The sequence below is a fragment of the Plectropomus leopardus genome, chromosome 6 (assembly GCF_026936395.1).
Source record: "Plectropomus leopardus strain MGB_pleo_1.0 chromosome 6, ASM2693639v1, whole genome shotgun sequence".
Taxonomy (NCBI): Eukaryota; Metazoa; Chordata; class Actinopteri; order Perciformes; family Serranidae; genus Plectropomus; species Plectropomus leopardus.
This window is the reverse complement of record NC_142181.1, coordinates 29519897-29544124: the sequence shown is the minus strand read 5'-3', so window position 1 is coordinate 29544124 and position 24228 is coordinate 29519897. Positions and strand designations below refer to the sequence as shown.

At 36.5% G+C, this 24228-nt stretch overlaps 1 protein-coding gene across 1 annotated transcript in view; it reads right to left on the bottom strand.

Annotated features, from left to right (window-relative positions):
- tenm4 (teneurin transmembrane protein 4) overlaps positions 1 to 23659 on the bottom strand; it is a 269283-nt gene extending 245624 nt beyond the window's left edge. Inside the window, exons 1-3 of the mRNA XM_088079182.1 lie at positions 23515 to 23659; positions 22962 to 23051; positions 17740 to 17834 (exon numbers count right to left, since the gene is read on the bottom strand). The gene's annotated coding sequence lies outside the window, so the exon portion shown is untranslated. The remainder of the gene's footprint in view (positions 1 to 17739; positions 17835 to 22961; positions 23052 to 23514) is intronic.
- Between the last annotated feature and the right edge of the window lie 569 nt (positions 23660 to 24228).

Genomic DNA, 24228 nt, shown 5'->3' with positions numbered 1-24228 from the left:
TAGCTTTTCTTTTTTTTTTTAATGTACATTCAAAGTTTATTTTTAAAAAGACTATGTATTTAATGAGCATGAGCTGTATATTTCCTGTTAAAATTAAGTTTATTTTTAAAAGACATGATGTATGGAAATTGACACGCCGTCCCTGTATTTCCAACGCTGATGCAGGAGGGGTACCTAACAGCCACTGACCAAGCATTGGTATTTGATGAGTTGGAAATAAGAATGTGCTGCAAAGTATAATTGAAATGTATTGGAAAAAATGTGTAAATGATTATGACAACTCGGATTTTAGGCAATTAATTTATGCCTCGATGTTTTGGGCGATAAGATTACTTTACAGAGAACCAGTGTAATGTAATATATAACAACAAGAACTAAATATAAAATAATGTATGAAACTGCAGACAATCATTTGCATGAATGTACCAAAGCATTTGCAATTTGTTCAAAAGAATGAGAATTTGCTTTCATAATGCACATAACATGATGTGGAGGTTGAATAAGTAGTTTTTTGGAATTTTGATTCTGATCTGAGAAATGCACCAAAGCAATTTTTTAACACTGTAAGAGTCCTAACTGCTTTTAAAATATGTAAAGAAGAACAGCCAGTAAAATCAGTCATACCTTTCATATTCTACTGTTGCTGTCACTGAATGAAGATATCTGTCCAATTTGTAAAATTATAGTACAATATTTCTGAGTGTTTCATAAATAAAGAATGACAAATCAACAAAATGCAAAATTACAGAGCCATTTGCCTAACATTAAAGAAATGACTTTGAGTGAGTACTTCAACACAGCATTATGTTAAGCTTTGGTAGACGCTAGTTCAGCTTTTAGAATAATGAAAGCTAATCACAAAGATTATGTGTCCTTCACTCTGTTCCCCTCAAATAACATTAACAGCCCCGCCCAAAGTGAAGAGCAGTCCTACTTGTGCCATTGACAAAAAGAATGAGAGGAACTCTCTTTAGTTTTGGTCCGTATGTACCACAGGGTAAGAATGAAAACATGAGTATAAATAAGATAATGAAATTTCATTTGCTCACAGAGTTATCTCTATGGAACTGATAAATAAACAAAAAGCGCAAAGGCAGACAAGATGTTCATGCTTATTGTGTACAGAAAGATGATGTCCAGACTATTTTTATTGCATATGCATTTTCAATTCTCATGTGAGGGCATTGCTTAGAAGCTCCTGCCAGCAGAAGTGGGTGTGTTTGAGGTGGTTAAGCATGCATGGATTAAACCGTGTCAATCATTTGATGCACTATAAGTAAACAAGCTGAGGCACCATAATAACAGCAGTGGTGTATAAGGCTATCTATACGCTACAGGTTAATTTATATAATAGATTTGGAAAATTAAGAAAATTGACTGTAAAGTTACTTATGTTTCATTAATATGTGTAACAGACATGATTAAATGGGAGCAAACAAGGGATTCAACACTGCAGAACTCAATGTATCATAAGATGTCACAAGCTATTTTTATGCACTCGCTTCTCTCTACTGGACTGCTGCATGTGTCAGTAATCTGTCAGTGTTGTAAAGTAGAGGACATCATTTCACTGCTCTCTAATATATTGTAAAGTCCTGTCAAATAATATAATTTGCTGCTAGAGGAAAGAAAAAAAAGCAGGGAAATTGTGGTGGCCTGCCTGTCTCAGGGACATGTCATGTAACTGCCAGGCCTGGGCTTAAATGTGAATTAAGGCCAAGGACCTCTAGTTGTATGTCACTACTCTTTCTCTAACACACACATTCTGTTAAGTCCATTGTCTTCTATCCAATTAAAGTATCTCCAAAAACAGACAACAGAAGCCAGCTCATGACAGACACCGGTCACTAAACTGACTTTATATGTGCCTGCCTGATATATCTGTAGAAATTTAATATAAAAAAGTAGGTTTTCTTTAGTGTATAATCACCTGAAAATAAAAATGATCATTATCTTAGAATTAGCTGCTTATATCTACAAAGGGAGCAGGTCCTTTTCTATGGATTCGGCATGTTGCACTAACCTTTCTAAAGTAGCCCAGAATGGACAAACTAAACACTGACTCTAGATAGGGCCTTTTGTGTTTTCACGTTGGCCACTATAGTTAGAAGCCCTTCTGCGATGAGCCGAACAACACTAAAAAAAACACATATTTTTAACTAAATTCAGTGTTTTTACCGGTTTACATCATTTCAGTTTTATTTTGTAGAGGAAGAGACCTCTGCAGATCATTTGGATCCCGAAAAAACATCCTGAACATCTAGATCTTAATTTATCAGAGAAAAAAGATGAGCACACGTTAGCAGGTGCCGGGCTAGCGAACTGCAAAAAGCCAAACATTTGTAATGTGAAACTGCTTTTTTTCAGTGTTTAGACCAGTTTTAATTACCTGGTCCATTTGTTTTGGAAAGTAGGAGACCTCTGGATAATTTGGCTCAAAGTAAAAATCTCCTGAACAATGACCACTGAAGGAATCCTACACAGCTGATCACGTCACATTAATGGAAGAGAGGAGCTGTTTGTAGCAGTTTGTTATTAAAAGCAAAGTTTTAGACCCAGCTGAATGAACAGTTAAGTTTCTCTATAAATGCGCCTGACATCCTCCTGCGTTGTCTCTGCCACAAGTGCGATATAAATACCTGGACATACTGCATATATATATATATATATATATATATATATATACACAAAAATGTTTGTGGTGGCCTGCTGCAAATTAATGAATGTGTGGGAAACTCTTTGAGATTACATGTCACACAGGAGAAGATTCAGCTCATTACAATTTGCAATCCTCAACGCTAGATGTGACTAAATCCTGCACACTGCTCCTTTAAAATGAATGCAATCTGAGCATGCTTTCCCTTCAGCTAGGGCCTTTCAATGAATAAATTACACTTAATATCTTGAAATTATCTTGTCATAGGAAGCATATTTCACACTGCAATGAGGAAAAATACAAGATCAAGTGAGAACTTTGTTAAGTGAAAGAATGATTTGTCTTTCCTCCATTACAAGTGTATGATTCCTGTATTTAGTCATGATTTGATAGAAGTGCTCCCCGTTTCACCTTTCCCTTCACTTAGGCCTAATGAAAATAAAAATGAACTTCATCACAACAAAAGGACCTTCATGGGATAATGAAAAAAAAAGGCGGACTGACCACTCAGGAAATTACGATGGAAAGTGGAACAAGAGGTAAACAACTCCACTGCATTTCAGTATTGTATATAAAGAAGACAGAGTAATAGGAAGTAGGATTTGAGGTTATGATATTCGAGTATGATATGTAAATTATATCAGATGATCCCCCAGATATTTAAAAAAAAAAGAATAAAGACAGCTTCGACACCATATAAAGAGAAAAGCATAGTCGATAGTAAATATCACTCAGAAGAGTGTGTGCTGTAATGAAGCATAAACTAGAATCAAGCTGTTTAATAGAACATATGGAGGGACATATTAAAGTTATTAGAGGATTAATATCTTGTCTAATCTTAATATCAGCACAAGATTAACATTAACATGAGAATAATAGAATGAAGCAGATCTGAGGGTGGACAAGGTTACAGCAACCTTTTTCAGCTGAATCCATGCATATCGAGTTTTTACATCCAAGGGTGCGGAGCTGAGTCAAAGACTGGTGTGAAATTTTAACCAGCTGTGTCAAGAGCCAAGCTCCACTGGTAAAATACACTGACTTGTACCATCAATTTGTTACTTTGCTATTGCTAATTTCTTATTTCAAAAACATCAATAGTGAGCATAACTGTTTTGCAAGCATGCATTTGTTTGTGTTTTGGTTTTCTAAATTGTTGCACAGCTCATCATTCACAATTTTGCCATTACTCTCCCCTGAGCTCTTTCAGTTGTGTAACAGCAGTGTCCATCAACACCAAACCTACAGTGATAGTTAAATCAGTGGAATTAAGATTTCTCTGCTTTCAGATTTATATATATGAAATATAGCTTTTATATTATGGCACTTTTGTACAGTTTTCATACCTAAGAACATTTAGCCTACAGCACATATTTTTTTTGATGTATCCTGAAATGCAAATGTTTTCAGCTATGCTTTTGTATTCATACCGGCACTGCTGGTCAAACATAAATGAAAAGAAAACAACTAATTTATGCAAATTTTCCCGTTGTTAGCAGTCTAATGAATTTTAATGCAGGTTATCAATTCTAGAGCAAGCAATTCACAAGAAAATAAGAGGCTTTGCCTTACTAAGCTGCTGTCTGCTGTGCAAGCTATCAGTCAAAGAGGATATTAACAGAGCATAGGGAACCTCTTTAATCAAATTGTGTCCAAAGGAGCACAACTAAGATCATCGGCTGTCTTTCTTTTAAAGTTTTATACTATCCTTGAACCAGTTAGTGATTCTATTTATTATGCAATATGACAACTGCATGTGCAAAACAAGTTATGGATTGTCCTTTCTTTTAAGATGAAAATGTGTATTATTATAAATTAGTATAAAAACAGAATATATGATGAAGATTGAATATTTTTTTTAGCCACACTAGACTAGATTACCACCATACTCTGATTTGACAGACATAATAAGGAAAAAAAAACAAGCATTATGTACAAGAGCTTTTATCCCCCAATTGCATTTTAGCCCCAATGTCTCTGTAGATATAGAACTATCCTTTTGTAAAAAGGTTTCCCTCAAGCATGTAAACAAGCAAACAATAAGTCATTTTCCAAACAAAAAGTACTGATTACTCACTTTAATTAACTTCCTTTTTTCAACTGCTCGGAAAGGCCACAAGGGAAGTCAAGGTCTTTCTTGTTTACCCAATAAAGACCAAAAGAATGTAAAGACGGAAAATGTGCGTTACAGAGGTTATGGTGCAGTGGTCCAGAATATTTGGTGTAAATAAAGCTGCCAACCACTTAATCCCAGGGGAAAATGAAAAGTGACTTAACTGCTGCTTAACTGTGGGAAAATTTGCCCACAAGTTGTGACTATGCATGATTATCAAGTGTGGATAAGGAAATGTGTTATTGGCCTAGGGATAGGCTCTATTATTTATGTGGATTAATTATTAGATTTGTAATGGAAACGAAAACTTAATGTTATTGTAATAAACTGGAAAATCTCAAATTTAAATCTTTGGCTAAGGAGTGCATTTTATACAAATACTAAATCATTAGAGTGAGAAGAAAACTTCATGAATGTATCAGCTCATAAAGGAGAGCCTTGGTAGAAAAAATAAACTGATGACAACTCTTCGCACCAATGAGGTTGAGAAAATGGGTTTGGCCTTTAATCTGACCATTCTTTCAAATGAAAGACTGAAGGGATACGATGGCTAAGAACAACAGGCTCAAAAATATTGGCTAAATGCATCACGACAGAAAGAATCCTTATTGAGGGAAAGAATATCTACAACTTATTTCAAGCTACACAATGTTTGCATTGTAAGTTTCTGCAAACCACAGACATTATATCTGTACGTTTAATACCTAACATATCAACCTCTCTAAAGTGACGCAGCACATGAGCTGAGTTTATCATCTGAAGGTGGAGGGGATGGTGGATGGCGTGACACCTGCTGAGCCGCAGACCAATGTTCTACATCAACAAAAAAACAAAATCATTTGTTTTTTAGTACATGGGTGTTTTTTTAGAAATTTTATTTTTATTTATTTTTATATTTATCTAAAATTAAGACAACACATAGTGAAAGCCTCAAAATAAGAAAAGAGACAAAATACAAAGAAAACAAACAAACAAGACAAAATATCACAAAAAATACTGGCAATAGCAGTAATCTCAGCCAGTGAAATTCTACAAATTATGGCCTTTAACATACTTTAGTTATATTTGATATTCTTCTTTTAGGTATATTGCTATTGGCAATCAGTCCCTTCCAAAAACCTCAAGAGTACCTCTTAGCACATATGATAATCTCTCCAGAAGCAATATGGACATAAGATTCATATACTACACTGTGATGTCAGGGGGCTCTTTGTCTAACCATTTTTTGTAAAATTGCGAGCAGTGGAACATGTAAAGCAGGTCCAAAAATGTACCTGAACCCACGTTTAAAGCTGAAGTCTGATCCCAATACAAAATTATGTGGATTTAATGGTATCTCAATTCCAAATATTTTCTTAAACCAGAAACTTTTTTAGGACATGATCACATAAGATGAGTATAAGTACCACAACTATTTTTACATTTCCAACATAATGACAAACACATAGGATTTGTTAGAACATCTAATTTTTTTGCATCCAGCAAAATGTTTTTCCATGTATCATCATCCCGGTGGGATCCAAAGTATTCACTCCAGACTGTTTTGCTGATGATAGCAAGGATTTTAACAAACACTTGATGATAGATAAAACGTATAATTTTCTTCTTTAAAGAAGAAACTTTCAACAGTATCTTATTAGATTGATTCATTTTCAAACCACTCACATGGATTGAATAGAACTCCTGTTTGAGGGAGACTGAATTCAGCCCTGAGCTAAGAAAAAGATTTGAGTGTGCCACCTGAAAAGAGATGATCTTTTCCTAACCACAACCAAGAGGTTCTTTTTGTCTACTACAAAATAACGTACAAATGTAAAGTATCTGTGGTTTGCAGAATGATATAATGCCAACATTTTTCATATAATTGGGTTGATAATCTTGTAATTTAGAGACATGGGGCAGATTTTTTTTTTTTTCTGATGATGCATGATGGCTGCCTTACATATCCTACGCCCGTTTGTTCAGTGGTTGTGCACTTCCTCAGAAAATAATATTACTGGTGCGCAACACACATACAAACAGCTGGGGCAGTATGGGGATGTGACAGGGTCAGGTTTCTGTAGGTAAGTCAGCAGCGACAACATTAATGTAAAGTTCTGAGGAAAGCAAAAAGAGCATGTTAGCAATTACCTGGATCTGTGCAATGTGTCATTGTCACTATTCATCAACAAATACAATGCAATGGTACTGTCCTTGCTTTTTCTCAGCATTATAAATATTGTAACATCCTGAATTGTCAGCTTGATTGTTTACGTCATGCAAATCCAGAAGCTCTCTGATGTGCCCTCTAGTGGAATTGTCGAGTGACATGGGTAGTGCATAAAGGCTGGTTATTTAAGTACAGCATGGCAAAAAAAAAATCTAAACCTAACAAAATTGTTACAGGCAATTGTAATGTTGAGAATTTAGTTTTAAATTTCAGGGTACTGACCATTCTGCATCAAGACATAATCTTTCAAGACAGAATGGCAGAGCATCTCAGAATTGACCCCCCCCACACACACTTCCATACCATTTACTCTGAAATGATTTCCATGACAACAGCAGGCATGACCATACATGTGGTGCACTGATTGCTTTGAATAGTTTGCATAATGCAAGGCAGCAACACCCCTGGGTGAAGTCACTTCTGCATGTGGACAGACATATCTTACACTGTGATCTGATGGCAGAGCCACCACTCCAATGATCAGTCTGAGATTTTCCTCTGTTTGGAGATTATTTTATGAAGCATAGCTACAAACAAAACACACAAATGCTTCTTCTTCTGACTCAGTAATCACTGCCACTATCTAGTCTCTCCTCATCTTTCTCTGATGACATCATTTGAGTTTTATGTTTCCTGAATTAAGCGGTGACATGGGGGCAACATCTTTGTTTTGCACTCTAAATAATGAGGCCAGGATGGCCGATTGTGCTGATATAATAAAAAACTATAACACTGCTCTTCACTCGATTATTTCTGTATGCATTCGTCATCTTGACAAATAGGCTTTTTTTTCAATATTTGTTAAGTGTGACTAAGCAAATAATTGTATTTGCTCTGTTTTGGAAGTGCAGTTTTGGCTTGTGCTGTCCTATCCTTTCTCAGAGGAGATGACCTTTCGGTGTATGTAAAGCCATTCATCTGTAGCACGCTGCTCTGACACGAGAGCCGAATGATAATGCATTGATGCTGTCAAGCAGAACCTTTTATAATATAGTTGAACCACAGTGCAGTGGTGACTCAAGGGTCCAAGTTATTTTAAGTTACATTCAACTTGTATGAAACTATGACACTGCTTACAACTATTATGATCCCAAATCATGGTTGTTGGCTTGACAGAAAGGCAGTCTGTCTGCATAAATTTATTGTCTTTCAGTATTTATTCCCTAATATAACTGCAGTCCGCGGTAGGAATGTATAATAAACATTACCTGCACTTTGGGGTGTTATGTTACATAAAAAGGTTGCTAGTTGTTTTTAGATAGCAGGCAGACAGGCTGATGATCAGTGTTTCAGACTGTCAATCTCACAAACTCCAACACAAAACTTAGCAAATGTGTAATCAAAACTAAAATGCTCAACATCATATACAGAAAATTTCACTACATTTTTTTCATAAAGTCAGGTAAAAATTTAAACTAAAAAAATGAATATATAAAAATAGCTCACTGAGGTTTTATAAAGTAGAAGTTCCTCCCGTGCAGACAATTTCTTTGCACTTTTTAAGTGATTAATTTTATCTGTGATTGTTAAAATAAAATGTAGACACATAACGGACCGAATGCCAAATATCGACCCAGATAATCAGCCCAGCCTTTAATCTGTTGACCCCTAAACTGTACTTCTGCAGGCTGTACTTCCACATTTTCATATTACCCACAACCTGTGCCACCACCACGGATACAAAGTGATACAGCTGGATCAAGAGACACACACGCACCTCAAACTCAGATCGTAATCTGATCAAACGGTAAAACTAGGCAATACTCAGAAAATATAAATCAAGATGATGTTACAGCACTGCCTATTTCTCACCTTCAGTGTTTTCAGAAACATATTTTAATTCCCGTATTTTAATGGTAAGAAGTTGTAAACAGGAAGAGAACGTCATACTGCTTCCTGCACAGTGAAAATGGAGGCCAAAAAACTATTACAGAAAAAACTTTTACAGAGTTGCCCATTTCTTGCCTCAAATGTTTTCAGAAATATGTTTCAGCGGGCCGCCATTGTGTCGAATGGACCAAGTTGTAGTACATCATCCACCAGTGGGAGTGTTTATAGGTCCAATGCATTCTGGTAGTTGTATGTTTTCTACTTTATGAGCAAAAGCCAATGCCACAGTCCTTTTTCTCTTTTTTTTCTGGGCATGTCACATCAATTTCAGAACTATTTGTGTCTTTCTACTGCCTAATAATAATAATAACAATAATACATTTTATTTGTAGGCACTTTAGACCTTTCAATACACTTAAGGACACCTTAGAGGGCTGAGCTAAAAAACATCAGCGTAAAAACAGATCAGTTAAATTAAGAAGACAAATTTACAGTGTATAAAACCATTATGTTCAAAGGTAGACTGGATCAAGCTGAAAAGGGATCAAACTGAATATGCAAGTTTACAAAGGTGCCTCTTAAGATGAGATTTGAGCAGAGCAAACCAATGGATGACATCACACCATTCTAAATCCATCTAAGTATCCAGTAGCCACACATACAAAACTATTTTCAAATTGTCCTTTATTTGACATAGATTTTACAGACACAGATGGAAGATGCCATGCAGCGCTGAACCCTTTGATACACTGTTGTTCACACAAAGTCAAGTCCTCTATGTCTTATGAAAACTGTTCTTAGGACACAGAAGGTGCCATTATTGCTCAATCTGATGGATGAGCTGTTGGCTGGAATGTGAAACTGCCCTGGCCTCCGCTTTGGTTCAAGAAAGTGCTATTCCTCGAGGGGAGACATGCTGTGATTGAAGTATTTACGACAAGACAGAAATGTGATGGCACAAAGAATGTGGGTGACAGTGACGCATGACTGAACAGATTACTGTGTACAGACTGTAGAGCAGCCCTTTGAATTGTGATGCCTCACTTTATTGTGCTGAGGTTAAAAGGCTCACCTCTCAGGGAGCTGCATTACTCTACCCCCTGCTCTTTTTGATATAACAGTCCACAGAACAAAGACCATGTCAGCAAAGCCAGACGAACACCAACAGACAGTTTGGTAAAGCTATGAATGCACTGTGACAGGACACTGACCAAGACTTATAGAAAGACAGTTTCTCTAACATCAAGAGCTTCTAGTGCAGGATAAAATATGCCTCCCTCAAAGCACTAATTAATTTGCGCAACCACCAAAAGTCTGTGCATTCAATATAGCCAGTGGAGTGCTCTTCCTAGCACAAGAACCTGTTTTAAAAGCAGGAAATACTACTTAATGCAATACAGCGCTTTTAGCAAATTCAGATGACTACTTGAATAAGTGCAGTTTCTCCACCTCTATGGTTAATATTAATCATGATGAGTTGCTTTACTGTTCTCAGTAAAAGCAAACAGGGAAAGCAGATAGAAAGTCTTACTGCCTTAGTTTCCCCAACTCACAATTCTGCATATCTCTCTTCTTAATTCTTTGTGCTCTGAGAATGATTTAATAAAGATTAATGTTCCACTGATATTCAGGCCAGTTAAAAAAACTAACACATTAGCATTAACCAAGTGCAAGAGCCAAATGAATGATACTGGCTCCATATCTTGGCTCTATATAATAGTTAATGTGACTGTGAAGACATTCATGACTCCTGCTCTTTAATATCCTACCAAGAATACCAAGACAAATACTACATGGTATTATTATGAAATTGTTTGTGGTACCTTGATATAATTGCCAAGGGGAAAAAAACTCATAATCTGTATCTCAAGTTAGTTGTATTGTAAGTTTCTTTGGGCCTTTTCCTGAAAATTAAGACCACATTTCCTTTAAACCCTGATAGTTTTTGTTTGTGTGATTTTCAACAAAGCAAAAAAGCTGTATAGTAAACAAGGCCTTGTGACCTGCACACAATTTGTTCAACAAGATAAATCCGATTCAGTTAATACAAAGACACAGCTAATTTTGTAAATCTTCCAAATTCAGAGTTGAGACATTGCTAATTATGTGCAGAGGAAAAGTAGAAAATCACAGTAATAAAAGACACAGAAGACCCATCCTCTCCCTGCGACATTCAACACCACATATCAAGATAACTTGTCGCACCTGTTTGAAGTGAGCTTACTCATTCACCAAATGTTAACAGGTGAAATTCCATCCAGCAGATTTTCTGTGAAACCTGACCTGGAGGCACACAATGTAAAACTGCCATGAGAGGACGCTGGTCTTCACAATGCTGGTCTGTTTTAATTGTTTTCTGCAGTTAGAGAGATTCAGAGATACAGAGATTCCTAAAAGATAATATAGCAATTATTCATTGGTGTTTAATTTCATGTGGCACCTTGACTGAGCATGAATCAGTTCTACATATTTGCATGACACAGAGGGACAAAAACACCTGTTTGTACAAAGATCTTTTTCCTTACTCTATCTGATGCAAATACCTAACATTTTTACCTAACGGGAGTCACAGCCAATTCCCATTAGCAGACACACAGTGGCAATACGAGACAAACGACTAAATACTTTCTGACATTACATTAGTTTCATCATTTTAATGACACTATTATTTAGACAAGCGAGAGGGTCATTACTGACTGATTGGCTGTCCTGTCCATTAGTGACAAGACAAATGGAACCGGCATTTTCATTTCTACATCTCAATGTCTCATCTGTCTCTGGGACCCCTATCTTTCTGCTTTATCTCATGTGTCATAGAAATGTGTGAACTATAAAATATACAGCCTTGGAGAGAGAGTACGATCCTCTGTTTAAGAATACACCTCTTGTGGAATTTGCACAGCTGCAGACACATATCCGTCTGTTCCATTTCAAGGGAAGCTGATACAGAATGATGTACATATCAGTGTCAGGATATAAATCCTGCTGTCAGTCTCAGCTGTTGCTATCAGTTTATGTCCTGTGAAAATAAAATGGTTACCTGAGCAGATCATCACTACTTACACTGATTGTACACACTGTTACACAGCTGTGAAGTCATCTCATTCCCTTCTGCAGGGCACATTTTAAATACACTGACAGTAATAAAAGGATGCCTGAGGGAGTAGGAGGCATGTTCTGTATTCAAGGCCACACAGACTTTTACTTTATAGATTGTACTTGCTGAACAGCACTGACCTCTGACTGACATTGGTTTTGTGTTTTGATAGCCGTGGCCGTAACATTTTTTTTTTTTTTTTTAATATTTCTGTTTCGTAAAATAGAACAAAATAAATCATTTGGTGTAAGTCACACTCCGCAGGATACTGTATTAATAGACTCCTTGGTGATTGATTTATCAAATGGACAACCACGTCTTGCTGACATGTTTTCCTTTTCGATACTTGTATAAAAATAATTCCATGCACAGATACTCTTACACTGTTATACATCATCAACCTGTGATGTTCAGTGCATTTCAGGAGTTATTTTGCAGTGAACTGGTGTAATTTACAGTGTTCTTGGTATACCCACTTCTTCTCTACCGGCCTTATCTGCTTGAGTTAGTGATTTTGTACATTTCCCAGACTATTGACGACCTCCTGTGAACTTGTTGCTTTCAGCTAAGGGTGTTATGTGTAGGAGGGTAGAGTGATAGTGGTAGCGACAGTGACAGTGATAGTGAGAGCAAGAGATCAAATTTTTCCAGTGGAGAAAAAGTAAGAGTCATCTCCCTTACTCAAACTGTATCATATCTTGTGTCTGTATTGCATTATGGTCTATTGAAGCTACTGTCAGCAGAGAAATTGGTATCTCTGCTCTCCTGCCACAGATTCCTTTCCTGCATGATAGCTGAGCATCAGTGCAAAATAGTGAAACTAGAGAAGAAGCCCTTCGTATTTGATTCTATCTGACATTTATTATTAATTTATTTAAATAAGCTCTTAAAACTCACTGAACGCTACCTGCCCAGCTCAAAGCAGCAGACAGACAAAGCTAGCAACTCGCAGGTAAACATTGTGGAGCATTTAGCAAGCTAAGGAGCCAGATATTCCTCTCAGTAATTAGTGGAGACAAAAACAGAGCTAAAAGGGGAATTAATATTGGACTCGCATTCCTCAGTTGGCCTAAAATATCATCAATTAATACTAACAATGTTCTGTATTTTCTGATTGTGAAAATAGGCCACAGTTCAATAACAAGTTTGCCAACTGAACATTGGGTGTTTTCACACCTGCCTTGTTTACTTGAATAAAACCGTGGAGTGTTAACCTCCTTGGTCTGAACACTTGAACTGTGTGAACACAGTAGGGATTTGCCATATCATAATTGTTCACAATGACAATGCTGGTACAATTTTCAAAATGCAAAGAAAACTTCATATTATAGCAATATTGAAATTTGTTGATATAATGATGTCATACTGTTTCGCAAGGCAACAACAAACATGGCTGAGAGCGAACTTACTTCCAGTTATTATTATTTACAAACTAAAGAAATTAGATCATTTTTGAATAGTTTTTTTTTTTTACTGAATATTTGAAGGCAAACTATTATATTTATGCTAACATGTAAAACTTATAATGCTTATTTTGTTGAACGGTATGCTCTTGGGATGATTTTTTTTCATATCCTTAAGATTATTATCATTGCAAAAATACTATGAGATATTGCGATATTATTTTAGGGCCATATCCCCCGCCCCAAGAACACAGCAATCATACACGACTTGATTGCAGAGGTGGTTTCAGTCCAGTTATAAAAGAACTCTGGTGTGATTCAGTGCGGATACTTCGTGACCTCAATCTGACACAAGAAGGAATTACGCCTTTTTTGGATTTAACCAGCTCCCGTCCCAGCTACGCTTTGTACTTAAGTTACAAAACAGTCTATGCTTGCCCTATCTTTTCACATCAATGTTAAAGAGTTGAGGCTGTGTTGAAGACATACAGTTCCTGATGAATCTTTGGGAATATTTTTGGCTGATAAGCATGCCACAGTTCAGAAGAGTTAACACACACTTTCTTCTCAACCGACTTGATACGCGTCTTTAGCAACTCCAATTAATCAACACATTATTTCCAAGCTGCAATATGCTTCATTTTAAAACTGCATTGTTTGCCTTAAATAATAAATGCAAACCATAAAATAAACAATACAAGACCAAAACTAATCCACAACATTGTTTCTCCATTAATAATTGGACAGTGATGCTTTTCTTTTTCTCTTTGTTTACTTTTGGAGTTTTCCCACGTTCCTACACACGAAATTATGACCAATTACAGAGGGTTTTTTTTTCTTGTGCACTATAAATTTTGTTTCACTTATAAATGCTGTGAAGACAAACCAAACTCGAGACAATTGCAACACTATCACAAATCAGTCCCTGATTTAGACGAGAACGAACAAACTATAGGTATAAAAATGCCCTTAGAAGGGGATAAAACGTCAGTGTTGTGTTTACGACTTGTTTCGGCGGCCCCCAAGTGGCCAAAAAAAAAATCAGTTTAGTCCAGTACTATAAAAACATGAAATAATATAATTACTGTTATGTAGTGTGAGGGAACATGATAATGTGGTGTTAAGTAATGGTTCCCAACTGGTCCAGACACAGGGTCCAAATATTCAAGGTCCACACATTAGATAAAATACCTCATTTTAAATTTCTGTCATAAAATGTAAACAACATGTTGGCTTAAAAAACAAAGAAATAAAACTTATTGCAAGAGTTAACAGACACAGCACTTCAAAATAAAAGCACTGTGTGAAAATTCATTATACTCCAAAATGGAGTGTGGGTTGTTTTTTTTTTGTTTTGTTTTTTTTTTTACAAACTTGACAAGTTGATGAGTTACTTGCGGTCCATTAAGCATGGACCTGCGACCCATTTTCAGACCATGACCCACCAGTTGGGAACTACTGTTGTAAAGAGAGTGAAGTACCTTATTTCAGTTTTTATCGTTGCCAAGCATTCTCGCTGCTGTAGTTCTCCTGAACAAGAAACTGCATCCCATACAGCGTTTTTTTTCTAGTGTGGTGACTGTTGTAAAGAAGAGGTTACAAACAATCATTGCCAGATTTTAAAAGTCCAAAGTGATGCAACAGTATAGTAGTCCCTCTACAGCTTATGGATCCTTCTGTGGGTTCTATCAGATCTGGGAGGGAAACTAAAAGATAACACAATCCGTCATGTTACATTGCGATTTGTCACCATTCTCTTTTTTTCCCTCATTTCTCACATTTTGACAAGCTGACAATGATATTTTTGGCCCCGAGACATATATCCAGGTAATTGGTTCCTCACCTCTCCTCACCTAATGGGAGGTGTGAGCTGTTCTGCCACCTCACACTCACAAGTTTAAGGTGAGCTGCTGTGGGTCAGGAGCACCTAATGTCCTCAGACTGAATGCAGGGGGTACCAGCTGCTTATTATCTGATGACAAGACAACGCATTTGACATTCAGTGACGGGATTGAAATTTACCTCGTTAAAAAATATAACCTCTTTGATCTTATACTGTATGTATGTGTTTCACTATCATTTTTCTTTACAAATAACTAATACTAATGCCAAATAATTAAAGGTGGTAATGATACTGAAACAAATACCTCTGGAAAACTGGCTCGGAGTCTGCACTTTGTCTCCCTATGAAATTACAAGAGGAGTCACAGCCATCATTTCAGCATCAATTATTTGAACTAAAAAATTAATAAGAATTCTGCATTTAAAGAAAATACCATTCCCATGCGTATTCAGGTGATTATTTGACAACTTATTTAACCACTGACATTAACTGATCATATGTAACAGAAATACTTACTGTACTGAATTGTATTTTACATATGTTCAAACTGCAGATTCACTTTTAATTCAATTATAAGTTCAGTCTTATCTGTAGCAATAGCCGGGATTGGTTTGGACTCAGAGGCAGCTGAAATTCAACATGTGTTTTTTCCTTTCCTTTTTCATTAGATTGCTTTCTTGCAAGACCAGAGACAGGGGAAATGCATTACCACTGCAAGATGAATCTTCAAAATAAATCCAGTGAGGGTTTCCTGGGACAGATACATAGTTACGTTCTGTCTGCAGGATTTGTCTTGAAAATTCAGAGGTAGGCACCAAGATCTGATCAGACCATTGGTGAATGGGTGTGAATGGGTGTTCTACTCTTATTCTGTATCTCAAGGACTGAATAATGCATAGCTCTCAACAGGATGATGTGATAGCAACCATAGTCTGCCAAAGTCATTTCGGGTAGGCTACCAGCCTGATTCAGCCTTGGTTTTTATTTACAAATATTTTTCAATCAATACTAATATGAGGAAGAGCCAGAAATACCAAACTTAGTCCTAAAACTACATTGACTTTTTAGGTGGAAAACTAATAAGACTGTATCTACTGCATATGTATAATTTTATTACAACATTTTTTAAGCCTAAATTATACCTTAATTTAAGTTTTATTAAATCAAAGAAACGGAGTGCAGGATTTAGTGGTATCTAGCAGTAATGTTGGCAGATTGCAACTAGCTGAAACTTCTCCCATGTACCGAGCGTGAAACTCCCACTTATAATTCCTTCAGTGTTCATGGTTCAGGGGGTTTTTAGCGGGAGGTGAATTATCCACAGAGGTCTCGTCTCTCTAAAACAAAAGAACCAGAACACTGAATAAAGGCGCTTCGCATAAGAAATCAGTGTTTTTCCACTGCTGTTCGTCACAAAGGGGCTGCTAACTACAGTGGCTGACACAAAAACCTGAATGGCCTTATCTAGAGCCAGTGCTTTGTTTGTCTGTTCTGGGCTACTTTACAAACATGGAGATGTAACATGCCAGACTTCTTAGACAAGTGCTCATTCTAAGGTCACAAAAATACAACAAATCTCATTTTCAGGTGATTATACTCTTAAGAAATCACACATATTACTTCATATTTCAATTCTTCAAATATATCCAGCTTAATCCCACACACTGGACCTTTAATTTAACATTGATAAAGATATAATGAACAGAGGAATTTAAGTGGCCATCAGTTCATGCAGTGGCTGTAAATGCTTTGGAGAAATACTGTAGTAATTGCAGCAATCTGCATCTCATATCTCTCTCTCTAATCCCTTTACAACTGTTATCGTGTAATGACATCCACTGACCCACTCAGGCCTGCTCTCCTTCCCTTAGACTGTCTGACATCTAGCTTCTCTCCCCACCATATTGCATCCATGTGTTTTTCCTCTTGCATGCAAATACACTGTACACACACTGCGCAAACACACAGACAGCATTTCAGCTTGGTTTGGTTGGATTACTGGAGGTATTGTAGTTCTATATTGTATTCCAGACATTACTACATCAGTTTTATGCAATACAGAATTTATATTCCATATTTATAAAATGTATCATGGCATCTATTTAGCTTATTGTTAACACTAGGTTTAATAATTTGATGCAAGTTATTTTAGTGAAACTTATATTTTTTGGATCATGATTGTGCTAAATTGTGTACACCTTTAACCCTGATTTTTTTCCTAAAATTTCCCATAAGTAAATTTTAAAGGTCCTTTGTGTAATATTTAGGGTAATACTTAGCAGGATATAGTGGCAGTCCTTATCTAGTGGTGAGGACTGCATATTGCAAGCAGCTGAAACCTCTCCTAGTTAGAATTCCTTCAGTGTTCATTGGTTTTAACTGGAGCCAAATTATCCACAGAGGTCTCACTCTCCAAAACAAATTGACCAGGTCATTCAAACTGGTAAAAACACTGAATTCAGTAGTTTCATGTTACAAATCAGTGTTTCTCCTACATACTTCAGCTATTCTATGGCTATGGGCTGCTAGCCCAGCACCTGCTAATGTCTGCTCATCTTTTTTCCTATAATAACTTAATGTATGCTCACCTTTTTTCTGATACAGACATTCAGGAGGTTGTTACCAGGAGCCAGAGACTGGTTTGTCCATTCTGGGCTACTGTAGATGGATGAGGATTGAGTCCCTGTGTAGAAATAAAGGGCTTATTATAAGACAACGACTCTTATTTTCTGGTGATTATACACTAAAGAAAGCATACTTCTTACACTATATTCCATTTCTGCCAAAATACCCCCCTAAATCCTACACACTGAACTTTTAAGTTACAAAATTTGTTTCATTTACTCTTTTTATATATAAGCTATATGTATCTGCTGATGTAGCTTCTTACACTGATTAAAATATTTAAATGCAAGATGACTTGCTTTTTTTTTTCCATTTTTCCATTTTTTTTTCCATACATTACATACCCTAAAATTAACATAAATTAACATTCATTCATTCATTTTCTGTAACCGCGTGTCCTTGTAAGGATCGCGGGGGGGCTGGAGCCAATCCCAGCTGTCATCGGGCGGAAGGCGGGGTACACCCTGGGCAGGTCACCAGACTATCGCAGGGCCGACACATATAGAGAGACAACCATACACACTCACAGTCACACCTAAGGGCAATTTAGAGTCACCAATCAACCTGAGCTGCATGGAGAGAAGCCACGCAGACACGGGGAGAACATGCAAACTCCGCACAGAAGGGCCCCGCCCACGGACCGAACCCCGTTCCAACCGGGTTTCAAACCAGGGACCCTCTTGCTGTGAGGCAACAGTGCTAACCACAACGCCACTGTGCCGCCCCCACATAAATTAACAATGAAACGAAATTCAAAAAAAGAAAATGTAGCTTTGTTAAGGCAAATGCACCAGTGGATCCTGTAGAAGTTAAATAAAGAACAGGAGTCCACACGGTCCACTTTTTCTATACACATCAAACAAATAAGTGACAACAGCACAGTGGATAAATATTTGCAAGAGGTGCACTTGACACAGAAATGGTTGGCAGCAAAACGATAATACTATCAGTAAATTCAGGAATTTTAACTAGCTGTTGTCCAGCTGTGATAACAGATAGAAAAAAAAACTCTGGCTGAAGGCATTTTGTCTTCCCTAGCATCCTGCCAGTTTTGTTCCACTGCCCATTTGTCAACAGTGATGTCCAATCGCTCAGTGCCAGGCGGGCAAATCAGCACCTTGTCACTTTTGAAATGACAATTTGATACTCAGTCAAGTCTGCAACCAGTTTGTGCCTTACAGCCACTCACTACCTCAAAACAAGCACTAAAAATAAAGCCAGCCAATCTGAAAGCACAGGCGTGCATGCAATCTACGAAACTGACCATATTAGAGCTCGGAGGTGACTTTGAGATTGAGGACATTTCTTTTCATTTATCAGGGGCAGTAATGCAAAGTTTAATCAGGAGGCTGAACACCTCTGTGGAAGCTTATTGGACAGCGTGACGAAATGTTGGTTTAATCTCATAGCAAAACAATCTAAAAGCTAGAGGAACTGTCATGGTCAATCAGCCATGTAATGTAAGCAATCTAAGCTGAATATGGAGACCCAGCAGTCTTAAAGCACAAATTGAAGACATATACTATTTTACATGATGCAAAGCCAGTCACAAAGCAGATCTCATTGTGGCAATTAATGTTAAAACCATCATATTATTACCGTATCAGTCATCCCAGAAAGTAATTTGGCCACTTTCATTTTCCCATGCCCTGTGATTGTTATCATAACTTGTAAATATTCCACACAGTGATGTAGGCCCGTTCAGAAAGAGTCTGGATTAATAGACAGTTGCACAGAGAAGAGGAGATCCAAACGCAGATGCTAAAGTCTGTTATCTTGAAAACAGTAAATGTGCAATTGCCTGGTGGCATGGTTTTTGATCATCTGACAGCAAACTCATTAAAATGCCTCTGGATCTACTGCATCTTGCAAAGATGCATTTCAACACTTCTTTTTGTATCAAATAGGTGTTAATATTGAGCTGTTTTTGCAGCATTAGTGAGAATCCTGTTCAACCACTTGAAATCAAATCGCTAAGCTCCACATCTTTTATATTTTACACCAAAAAACAAAGAGGACCTATCTCAGTGCAAGCTTTTCTGTAGTCTTCCTTAAATTGCCTCAAACTGAAATTCAAATCTTTAGCCCCCATCCCCCACCTATATGTACTTTGCGTGATATTTCTGAAGCAGCTGGTGTCCATATTGCACACAGTGATGCAGTGAGAATACAGTGGGTGTCAATTTTACTACCTACTGGGCTACAGCCCTGTGCTTGCTTTCATGAGTGGTCTCGTTTTTGTTTAACAGAACACACTTTAGCTCCCACTCTACATCAGGTCTGACTCTCTTGACCGCTCTCTATTGTTTTACATTTTCTTCTCTTATCTGAGAGTTAGAAATATGTTCCTCACAGCACAAATCTGTCTAAAAATCATTGCATAAGACCACCAATATTACTGTCAGAAGTCCAATTACAGCAAGAGACTCATAGGAAATGGTAATGTAGTTCTGAGGATATCATCTTTCATTATCCAGAAGGTATATTAAGTGTCAATCAAACCTGTACTTACCACACATTTGCAATAATTGAAGGAAACAGACATTCCTTATCAAATTTACCTATATGTAGACAAATGGCCACCATTTTTCAAAACAAATGATACCATGGCCAAACTTATCCCATAGGCTTTATTAAAATAATACAACTTATATCTGGAGATGCAGGATATTGGACTTTTGCCGATATCTAATATGTCGATATATGACAACTCATTTGGCTGATATCCGATACCAATAGATATATCCACTTTTTCTCCACCTTATTTCAGAAATCATCAAGTGTCTTTTGTAGTGGAATTAACATCATATTATGCATACTCTTATCCTGACGGCCCACCAGCAGATGGAGACATAAAATACAACGATTTTCAGTGTATGTAATATTCATTCATTGCACAAAAAAAGAAAAATACTTTAACTTAGGGTTTAAGTTTTGTACATGTTCATTTTGTCATTAAAAAATATAAAATATCCATGTGTGCAAAAAACATCATGCTGGGTGATTCTGATAATTAATTTGAAAGTTAATATCTGCCAATACCAATGACGCGCTGATATTATCATGCACTCCTACCTAAATCCTATCAAAACGACTCAGCCTCACTTTGACTACAATTATTTAACAGAACTTGACTCTCAGAACCAAAATATGTATCACTGTAAATCTGTAGCCATTAAATGAATAATCTTACAATTGTAACAAAAATGAAACTGAAATTAGTGCTCCTCTAATCATATGAATCAGTGTGATCAAGATCAGAAATGTTTCTCAGATCTTGTTAAATATGTTAGTGAGAAGTCAAAGAAAGCCTGCCAACCCCCTTTAGTCCTTTTTGCTAAGCTGAGAGCCATATTGGGGCAAAGGTGAACTTTGAATATTTCACCTGAAATTAGATTTATGTAAATGAAAAATGGGTGCCAAACACTCCGCCAGGCTGTTTATTCATCAACTAAATTGGCTGAAAATGAATGATGACATGTGCTCTGGCAGTCAACATGGACCCTCGAAGAGACCAGATGATTGATATGCTCAATCCCACTTTATTTGATTAACTTCTGTTCTCACTTTAGAAAGAGACAATTGGGATCTCCTCAAATTTACAAATAGGAAAAGAAAAAAAATGATTAATTCTGTGATGTATTGAAATGACCACAGATGTCTGGTAAAGTAGAATAATCCATTATTTGACATTAATGTGATTAGGTAAGACCTTTCCAGAGCATCCAAATCAGAGTAGCAGACAAGAAGTCAAGATTTCTTCATTTCGTCCACCTGTCAAGTTTATGTTTGCTAGATTGTAGGGATTTAGGAATAAAAGTCACTTTTTTTCTGAGTTTTCAATTATGTGGATCTACAGTACAGCAAGGGAATTAGAATTTCATAAAAATGGCTGTGCTTTAAAAAGTAATTGGAAATGCCTGACCATGTCAACCGGTTCTCATTTTCTCACATTGCTAAATCATAAAGTAGCTGTATGATAACAAAAACTGTCTTCCACCAGTCCCACTGTTTATTAAAACTTTTTTCATTTCAACAGACAAATTCATATCATTTATACCACTCTCCTACTATTTCACAGACTCTGACACAAAGATTCCAAAAAAGGCAATCTTATTCCAAAATGTGATATGTGTGTGGGATTTTAAATTAAATCACTGGCAACATTCAGTTCCAGTACAGGAAGTACTTTGATGTTGAAGCAAATATTAAGGTGTTGGCTTCTACAACACACACCAGGAAATTTCAGATCATAATGATAGTGACAAAAAATGATCACAGTTAGTATCACAGTATTTGTGAAAATGCACAAATGCATGAGAATGTCCAAAAAGTACTGAGACAATCTGAAATAATTTTACCAAGTTTTATATTGAGATATTTAACACTACAAATAAAATTAGCAGCACAATGCACTTTTTGTTAACATTAAAGAAAGCCTGTCTTTGAAATGCACTCTCGAGTGTACGTGTCACGGTAGAAAAGGACAAAGGACCAGGAGCATCACTGGTTTTACCTGTTGCACGCACACTCTGTAAAGAATGGAATAGCAAATCAAACCTATGTTGCATGCTGCACTTGTCTGTGTCTTGTAGTGTTTTGCTGACTTTGTTGATGCTGGACAGTATAAAATCAATTGGTAACCAATAACCATTTCATCCTTACTACACTACACTACATTTCTTACCCTAACTCAGTCAGTCATCCCCTCTCAAATGTCTTTGTGTTACAGCTTCAGTGGGATCATCAGTGATATCACAAGATATTCTTTAAATCAATATCTGGATAGGACATCTACTTCAAATACAATTTAGTATATCTCATAATGAAAACAGATTATTATTGAGAAGAATTTACAGTTGTGAAAAGACTTCAATAAAAAGCTTAAGCTGAGCAATATCTACTCTGAAACTGACATTGTATTTCAAATTAAATATAATATATAATAATTAAATCCAACCTAATGCAATTATTGTCATATATATATATATATACACACATATACATACTCTAACAAGAGACCAGAGATTAATGACTATATTGCACACAGCTATATTGTCCAACTTTTTTACAGAGTTAGGTAAAAATATCAGGTTTTAAAAAAGTATGTGATGAGCACAGAATATTTGTGGGTAAATCTGATTATAAGAGGCACTGCATATAGATTTGCATGACAGGAACTCACCCATGAGACCATGGTGTTATTCATCAGACTGGAGGTCTATAATCCTCTGGCTGCTTGACCTGGTGTGCCAGACCTGCAATCTGCTGCGACCTAACATCACACACAGTAAAAGGCAAGAGGACAGCACATTTAAATAATAATTGTATGTGTAATTCTTTTATCAGTATGTATGCTTAAATACAAAATATGTATTGTTTTTCTACAACACCACCACTTTTTTAGCTTGACGAAAATAATCTGAATGGAGTTTCAGGCTTGCACCTGGCTAACTGTTAAATCATGTAAATGAAAGCTACCGTTGAAAATGCTTTAAGTTGAACATGATGACATTTCATCTTCAAACATGACCAAGGCCACAGAAAAATAAATGATTTTGCTGCTGCGAGAGGTTGGCATACTGTAACGCTATACTACCAAGCTATAGTTTAGCCATGGTTGATGTCTCACATGCAGACAGCTAACGTTAATTAGCGTTAAGGGCTCGCACCTGTTTTCCGCAGATAAATCCACAGCGATCTTTCAAAAACCTGTGAGGTGGTTAAAAAACACTTACTGCTGTTTTGAAGGTATTTTCAAAAGTCTCGAAAACTCTTCCAACCTATGGATCCAAAAAAATCCCATCCGTTGAACCATAAAAGACATTTTGAGCACATTTTCCAAACGTCGACTCTCTTTTCAAAACATACATGGTCGCAGGAAGTGACATAGTACCTTGAGAAATTTGCATGAAGTCCCTATAAAATAAAATATCAGCCACTAATCTCTAGTATTATTATGGAAAATAAAGTTATATTTTGCTTTTTAGTTATGAGATATGTTAGGAGATATGTTCAGCAATTTTAATGTAGATTAAGAAATAAAAATAAGAATACTAATAATTATATACTACTAAACTTCCAGGATTCCTGTTGTTTAACAAGCTCTCAGGAAATATCCATAAGAAATACAGACAGCCACAGCCATAAATTTGCATCTTATAAATTGAAGACATTTAGGCAATATAAACAATGTGTGCTCTCTGACACTTGGAGGCAGTTCAGTTCAGTGATGTGTTTTTAATGATATTTCAGGCTGTAATAGGCTGTTAAGGTTACAATCTCCAGTCCCATCGGCATGAACTTTAAATGCTGTTTTCTATATAACTGTGTGGAGTAGTGCGCTGATGAATTTCCATTTTATTATTTAGGCTGTATGAACTAGTAAATATATGGGAGCCCTTTATTTCCATTTGCATTACATCATAAATTATTCTCCATTTTTATAGCCT